The sequence below is a fragment of the Vicia villosa genome, linkage group LG1 (assembly GCF_029867415.1).
Source record: "Vicia villosa cultivar HV-30 ecotype Madison, WI linkage group LG1, Vvil1.0, whole genome shotgun sequence".
Taxonomy (NCBI): Eukaryota; Viridiplantae; Streptophyta; class Magnoliopsida; order Fabales; family Fabaceae; genus Vicia; species Vicia villosa.
The window spans coordinates 26,389,007-26,396,012 of NC_081180.1; the positions used below are offsets into that span (position 1 = coordinate 26,389,007).

At 38.0% G+C, this 7,006-nt stretch overlaps 1 non-coding gene across 1 annotated transcript; it reads left to right on the top strand.

Annotated features, from left to right (window-relative positions):
- Positions 1-258: 258 nt before the first annotated feature.
- Positions 259-330, top strand: TRNAP-UGG (transfer RNA proline (anticodon UGG)). The gene has a single exon. It is a non-coding gene; the product is annotated as a tRNA-Pro (tRNA).
- Positions 331-7,006: the final 6,676 nt, after the last annotated feature.

The following is a 7,006-nucleotide window of genomic DNA, read 5'->3' on the forward strand; positions in this document are numbered from 1 at the left end:
ATATTAAAGGAGAAGTAATGATAAGACTTTCAAATATACTACTGAATATTTGAACCAGCACACAACACGCACACAAGTAATATGATTGTTGCTGGTGTTTGTGTTGGAGGTTTTACATGTTGGCATTATGAACATTTTTCAAGAAAAAAAAAATTATAGATTAGACAAACAAATCTAAAACCAAGTTCAATCTAAATGGCCCAAAAATATTATTTTAAAATAGTTTATATAAATTACGTTACAACTATAGATCATCAAGGGCATTTGGTCTAGTGGTATGATTCTCGCTTTGGGTGCGAGAGGTCCGGAGTTCGATTCTCCGAATGCCCCATTTTTTCCCATAATAGCCTCTTTAATTTTAACACTTCAAAGCACTGACGCAAGTAAAATTATATGGGCAAAAATGTCACACTCGCTATATAGACTATATGAAATTCATATCTTCAATGATAGATTTGTTGCATCGTTTAAGGTACTGATTTTACTTTCTCCCAATAATGTAAAATATACTTAGTTTAACAAAAAAAACTATCATTGAAGATTGATTAGATTTTATGCATGTGTTTTGAAAAACTATATCTATTCATAAATGTTAGTTTCAAAGATAAAATTATCTTAAAATTTTAAAGAAATTTTCATTCTTGTGTAATAGATTTTGTATGAAATTAAAAGTTGACACAGGTAATCCATGCTTACCAAATGGTTAGAAAAATCTTGCACAATAACATAGTATGTGAGCAAACATAGGCCAGATTAGTAACAAGTCAAATTTACAAAATGAACGCTTCTTTATATAAAAATAGTGTGCCAAGTAACCGCCCTAATAAGAAACTAAAAACATAAATAAAACAAATAAAGAAAAAACTAATAAAATAATCAGAAAGTCATATTTTAACATCCGCGCAAATTGGAATGTATGTTAATCATTCTAAGTTTGGAAACCAAACTAGAGAAAGAACTAGGATGCTGGTTTGGTGAAAAGATCGACAAGTTGGTTCTCAGAAGTCATTTCCAACTTATTCCCCCTTAGAGATATTTTGGACGAAAGATAAATCTGACCACGAAACAATAGCACCGTTCCCCTCAGGAGTGCGTGAAAGCCTGGAAGAGAAGATGTCTAATATCTTTATAAAAGGAGTCGCCTCCTTGGAAGCAATGTCCTTAATGACGCGCGTCCATTTTGGAGAAACCTCGGTCTGAGGAGATTGTTGTTCTTCATCTCGGGCCCTCTTTGTTAAAGCCGGAGGCAAAGTTGGGTCTATCACCATCAAAGTAGCCGCAACATCCGCAAGATGATCCACCTCGAGCACATGAGCCGAAGTTGCTAAAACTAGGGTAGGAGAAGTGACCAGAGCAGGGTGGTGGCAGAAGAAGAATTCCTAGTATTCACTACAGCCGGATGCCCTAAGCATCGACAAGAATGAATAACATGTTCGACTTGCTTATTTTATCCATGCTATCTGTAAAATGCAAGCACACATGTAAAAAAACACGCAGACTCCATTCTCACTAAAGACTATTATTTTCTCCCCAAGATTAATTTCACTCAAGATAGCACAAGTATCAATCTGCCTCCTCCTCACTCTAGTATAGGGCACGTCACCAGGGTCGAACCTTTCCTCATAACCAAGTCCATGAAACTAAGATTGCAGCTCCTTTTTCATTGTCACTTCCTCCGAAGAAAAGGAACTCGACTTGGTGCAATATGAGTGATCAGACTAGTAAAAGTGAAGCTTGGACCAGTACTTTGGATACAAACCCCGATTGAGGCAATGAGGCTCAGCATGAAGATAAGATAAAACATAGTGAATTGTAGGAATGAAGGACTTCACCAAGAGAAGATGTCTTAGAAAATCACCACAATCCAAAGTGAAAAGGTCGAACCACTGGTGGAGCAAATGAAAGTAAATGAGCCCCTGATCATGAAAGTTATTCGCGGAGGTACGCCTTGGATGGAAAAGATCAAAAAATCAATCAAGTATGAGATTGAAAAGTTCACCGGAGTGAATGATTTCGGTCTGTGGCACTTGAAGATGAAAGCCCTACTGGTTCAGCAGTGTTGTTTGGAAGCGTTGAAGGGGGAGGCAGCCATGAATGCTGAATTAACGGCAGCAGAGAAGACGACTATGATCGAGAAAGTACACAGCGCAATTTTGTTGAGCCTTGGTGATAAAGTTCTCCGGCAGGTATCAAAGAAGACGATGACGTCAGGGTTATGGGTGAAACTTGAAAGTTTGTACATGACCAAATCGCTGGTAAATCGACTCTACCTAAAGCAAGCTTTGTATTCATTCAAGATGATTGAAGAAAAAGTGTTGGCTGAGCAGTTGGATATGTTCAACAAGCTGGTTCTTGATCTTGAAAATATTGATGTGAAGATCGACGATGAAGATCAAACGCTGTTATTATTGTGTTCTTTGCCTCGATCACATGCTCACTTCAAAGAAACTCTCTTGTATGGAAGGGAGTCCCTGACCTTTGAAGAAGTTCAATCATCCCTATATTCTAAGGACTTGAACGAACGAAAGAAGCATAAACCTTCGACTGTTGGTGAAGGTTTGGCCGTTACGGGAAAATTCTTGCGAAAAGATGGTAAGTTCAACAAGAAGAAGGGAAAAAGTCAGCATAAGTCTTATAGTGGCGAAGCATCTGGTATTCGATGCTATCATTGTAAGAAGGAGGGTCACACAAGAAAGGTGTGCCCTGAACGCCTAAAAGATCATGGAGGTAAGGATAATGGCAACGCTGCCATTGTTCAAGATGATTTCGAATCATTTGATGTTCTTGTGGTTTCAAGTGGTGACTCGAGTAAGGAGTGGATTATGGATTCAGGTTGCACTTGGCACATGACTCCAAACAAAGACTTGCTTAAGAAATTATGTGATCAAGATGGTGGATCAGTGCTGCTGGGAAACAACAAAGCTTGCAAGATTGTCGGTGTTGGATCTGTGAGATTCAAGCTCCATGTTGAGTCAATAAGGTTGTTGACTGAAGTCAGGTATGTTCCTTATTTGAAGAGAAATATTCTTTCTCTTAGTGAATTTGATAAGAATGGATATATTTTCCAAGGAGAGAAAAGTATCTTAAGAGTCATGAAGGGGTTGAAGGAAGTCTTGAGAGGCGTGAAGAAACAAAGCTTGTATACCCTTGAGACTGAAGTTGTAAGTGGTTCGAAAAATGTTGCATCCACAAAACCTTTGTCGAAGACAGAAATCTGGCACATGATATTGGGCCATGTCAGTGAAAGGGGTCTTAGGGAAACAAAATCTGCTTGGTGGAGATAAAGTCGAAAAGCTGAAGTTTTGTGAACCCTGTGTACTTGGAAAATCTTGTAGAATGAAGTTCAACAAAGGCAAACAAAGAACACATGGATCCCTTGATTACATCCATGCGGATCTTTGGGGGCCTGTAAGGTGTCCATCACATTCAGGAGCAAGGTATTTTCTATCCATAGTTGATGATTATTCCAGGAAGTTATGGGTATTCATCCAGAAAACTAAGGATAAAACTTTTGAGAATTTCAAAAGTTGGAAGACTCTGGTCGAAAATCAGACTGGCAGGAAGGTCAAGAGGTTGAGATCCGATAATGCCCTTGAATTTTGCAATGAGGCATTCGACAATTTTTATGCTGCCTCTGGTATTGCAAGGCACAGAACTACTGCAAGTACTCCACTGTAGAATGGTTTGGCTGAAAGGTTTAATCGAACTATTTTAGAGACAGTCAGATGCATGTTGACTAGTGCTGGAATAAAGAATGTGTTTTAGGCAAAGGCTGTTTTGACATCAACATATCTGATAAACAGATGTCCCTCGACAGTGTTAAATATGAAGACACTTGAAGAAGTTTGGTCGGAACATCCAACAGATCTCGACAAACTGAGAGTATTTGGCTGCGTAGCCTATGCTCACATTAGGCAAGACAAGGTCGAACCTAGAGCTCTGAAATGCATGTTCATGGGATACCCTGAATAAGTCAAAGCTTATAGGCTATGGTGCCTAAAGCCAGGTCATAAGAGGTGTATCGCCAGTCGAGATGAAGTTTTCAATGAAGCTGAGATGACTTTCAAGAAAACGAATGTTGATGGTCGAAGTGCAGAAGAGCTAGAACGGGTAGAGATTCCTGTTGAGATGGAGCAAGTTGTTGCTGAATTGCATATCCCTGATGAAGTCGAAGAAGCAGAAGATGTTGAGGAAGTTGAGGAAATTGTCGATGACTTCCTATTGTCAAGAGATAGGTCGAGAAGAGTCATCAAGCCACCTCAGAGATTTGGGTATGCAGATCTTATAGCTTATGCCTTAATCTCTGCAAGTGATGTTCTAGATGAAGAACCTAGAGACTATAAGGAAGTTATGAGGAGTCAAAATAAGACTGAATGGCTGAAGGCCATGAATGATGAGATGAAATCTCTTCATGATAATCACACTTGGGAACTGATCAAGAAACCTGTTGGGGCAAGGTTAGTCAGCTTTAAATGGATTTTCAAAGTTAAGGAAGGAAATGAAGGAGTGACGTCGAAAAGATACAAGGCAAGGTTAGTTGAAATGGGTTTCACTCAGAAAGAAGGTGTCGACTTTAATGATGTGTCTTATCCTGTTGTGAAGCATAGGTCCATTCGAATGTTGCTTGCCATGGTGGCACAGTTTGACCTTGAACTGGAACAGATGGGTTTGAAGACTGCGTTCTTGTATGGTGATCTAGATGAAACGATCTTGATGAGGCAACCTGAAGGGTATGTCTAAAAAGGGAAGGAAGATTATGTGTGCAAGCTAAAAATATCTTTATACGAGCTGAAACAGTCTCCTCGGCAATGGAATAGGAGATTCGACAAGTTCATGGCACGCATAAGTTTCATTAGAAGTCAGTCCGACCACTGCGTTTATTTCAGATTTCGACCTGGTAATTCATTTGTTATTTTGTTGCTTTATATGGATGATATTCTCATAGAAAGCAACAATGTCGAAGATGTGATGAGGGTGAAGGATGAACTAAATAAGGAGTTTGATATGAAGGATCTGGAAGCTGCTTCCAGGATTCTTGGAATTGACATTCGAAGAGATAGAAAGAAGTCGAAGTTATGCTTATCTCAAGAAGCATATCTATGAAAGATTCTCGAAAAGTTTGGTATGTCGAATTCGAAGCCAGCTGAGACTCTGATAAACCCTAAATTCAAGATGAGTATTGATCAGTGTCCCAGTACTAATGTCGAAAGAGCCTATATGAACATCATCCCATATGCTAATTTAGTTGGTTATTTGATGTATGATATGGTCTGTACTAGACCCGACATAGCATATGTAGTAAGTCCTGTAAGCAAGTACATGGCGAAATCTGGAAAGGCTCACTGGAAAGCATTGAAGTGGATTTTAAGGTACATAAATGGGTCTCTGAACAGGGTCCTAATTTCTGGTGGAGCCTTGGGTGAAGATAGTAAAGCAGTAATCGAAGGATATGTCGACTCTGATTATGCAGGTTGTATGGATTCTACATAATCTATTTCTGGATATGTTTTCACTATGCTTGGCACATCAATTAGTTAGAAAGCAACACTTCAGAAGGTTGTTTCTCTATCAACCACTGAAGCGGAGTATATTGCCTTAACTGAAGCTGTGAAAGAAGCATTGTGGCTTGAAGGTTTTGCGAAGGAGCTGAAACTTCAAAGTTGAGGTATCACTGTTAAATGTGATAGTCAAAGTGCAATACACCTGTCAAAGAACTCAACATATCACGAGCGAACTAAGCACATTGATGTGAGGCTGCATTTCATTAGAGAAGTAATCGAGCATGGAGAAGTCCAAGTGCTGAAGGTTTCGACTGAGGATAATGCTGCCGATATGATCACCAAGACATTGTCGAGTTGTAAGTTTTTCCATTGTATGCAGTTGATAAAGCTGCATGAAGAAAGCTAGTTTGTTCCCTTGATATTGTAGAGTTAGGTCCAAGGTGGAGATTTGTGAGATATTGGATCGAACTCTAGTATGGTGGAAGGGTAGCTTCTTGATTCGACAGGATTAAGCATGAAGTCGAAGGTTGTTCACATGCTGGTGTCGAAGATGCTAGTGTTGTTAGCATGTTAAATTAGGTTTTAGTGTTTAAGCCCTAATTTGTTAAGTTAGCTTGTTTATTAAGTTGACTTGTGTAATGGGCCATGTGAAAATAGCCTGTTAGTTAGTATGTTAGGTTTTATTATAAATAGCATACTAGTCTCTCATCATTGCAAACAACAAATCCTAATTTAGGGTGAGAGAGGTTGTTTGTTATTCTTGTAAACTTGTAATTTTGTTTTCTAAGAGAAAGTAAAAGAATAGCAGTTATAATCAATTCTCGTGTTCTTCTTTTTCCTTGTCTTTTATCCTTCCCTTATTTTATACTTTGTTCTTGGCATTGAATTCACAACAATATGTAAAATAAGTCGATTGATAGTGTCGAATGATTTATAAATTAAAGTATATTTATATAAGAAACTATCATATTGGTCATAGAATATTGGTCAACATAAATGATGTCTCATTCATCTATTTACGTGGATAACATTTGAATGTATCCTCTCTTTCGGGACACATGACACTTCATGTTCGATTTGATGTCTTCTATTCTTTTGCATGTTTAGTCCAGCAAATCCCTAATGTGCAATTTTTCTTAAATTGTGATCGCATAACCTTCACCTTCTTCGGTTAGTGATGTTATTAGAACAGAACATGGTCATAGTCATACCAAACAAATGCTAAACTTAAACTTCGCTTCACCATATTCACAATTTTCTTATATTAAATTCTAAGATCAAAATTGATTTTCCCTTTTACGATTACCATGATATAAGTCTTTTTTTTTTCTTTTTAGATCAGGTTTCCCCATTTATCATTTAAAAAAAACATTTTTAATTTTTCTAGTAAATTTATTTTTAGTTTGAATACTACAAGTTGTGTTATTTTTGTGAAAAAAAATAATTGGGCTGTATTAGTAAAATATAAGTGGGCTGTGGCGTTGGAGCCCAATTCCTCTTTCATC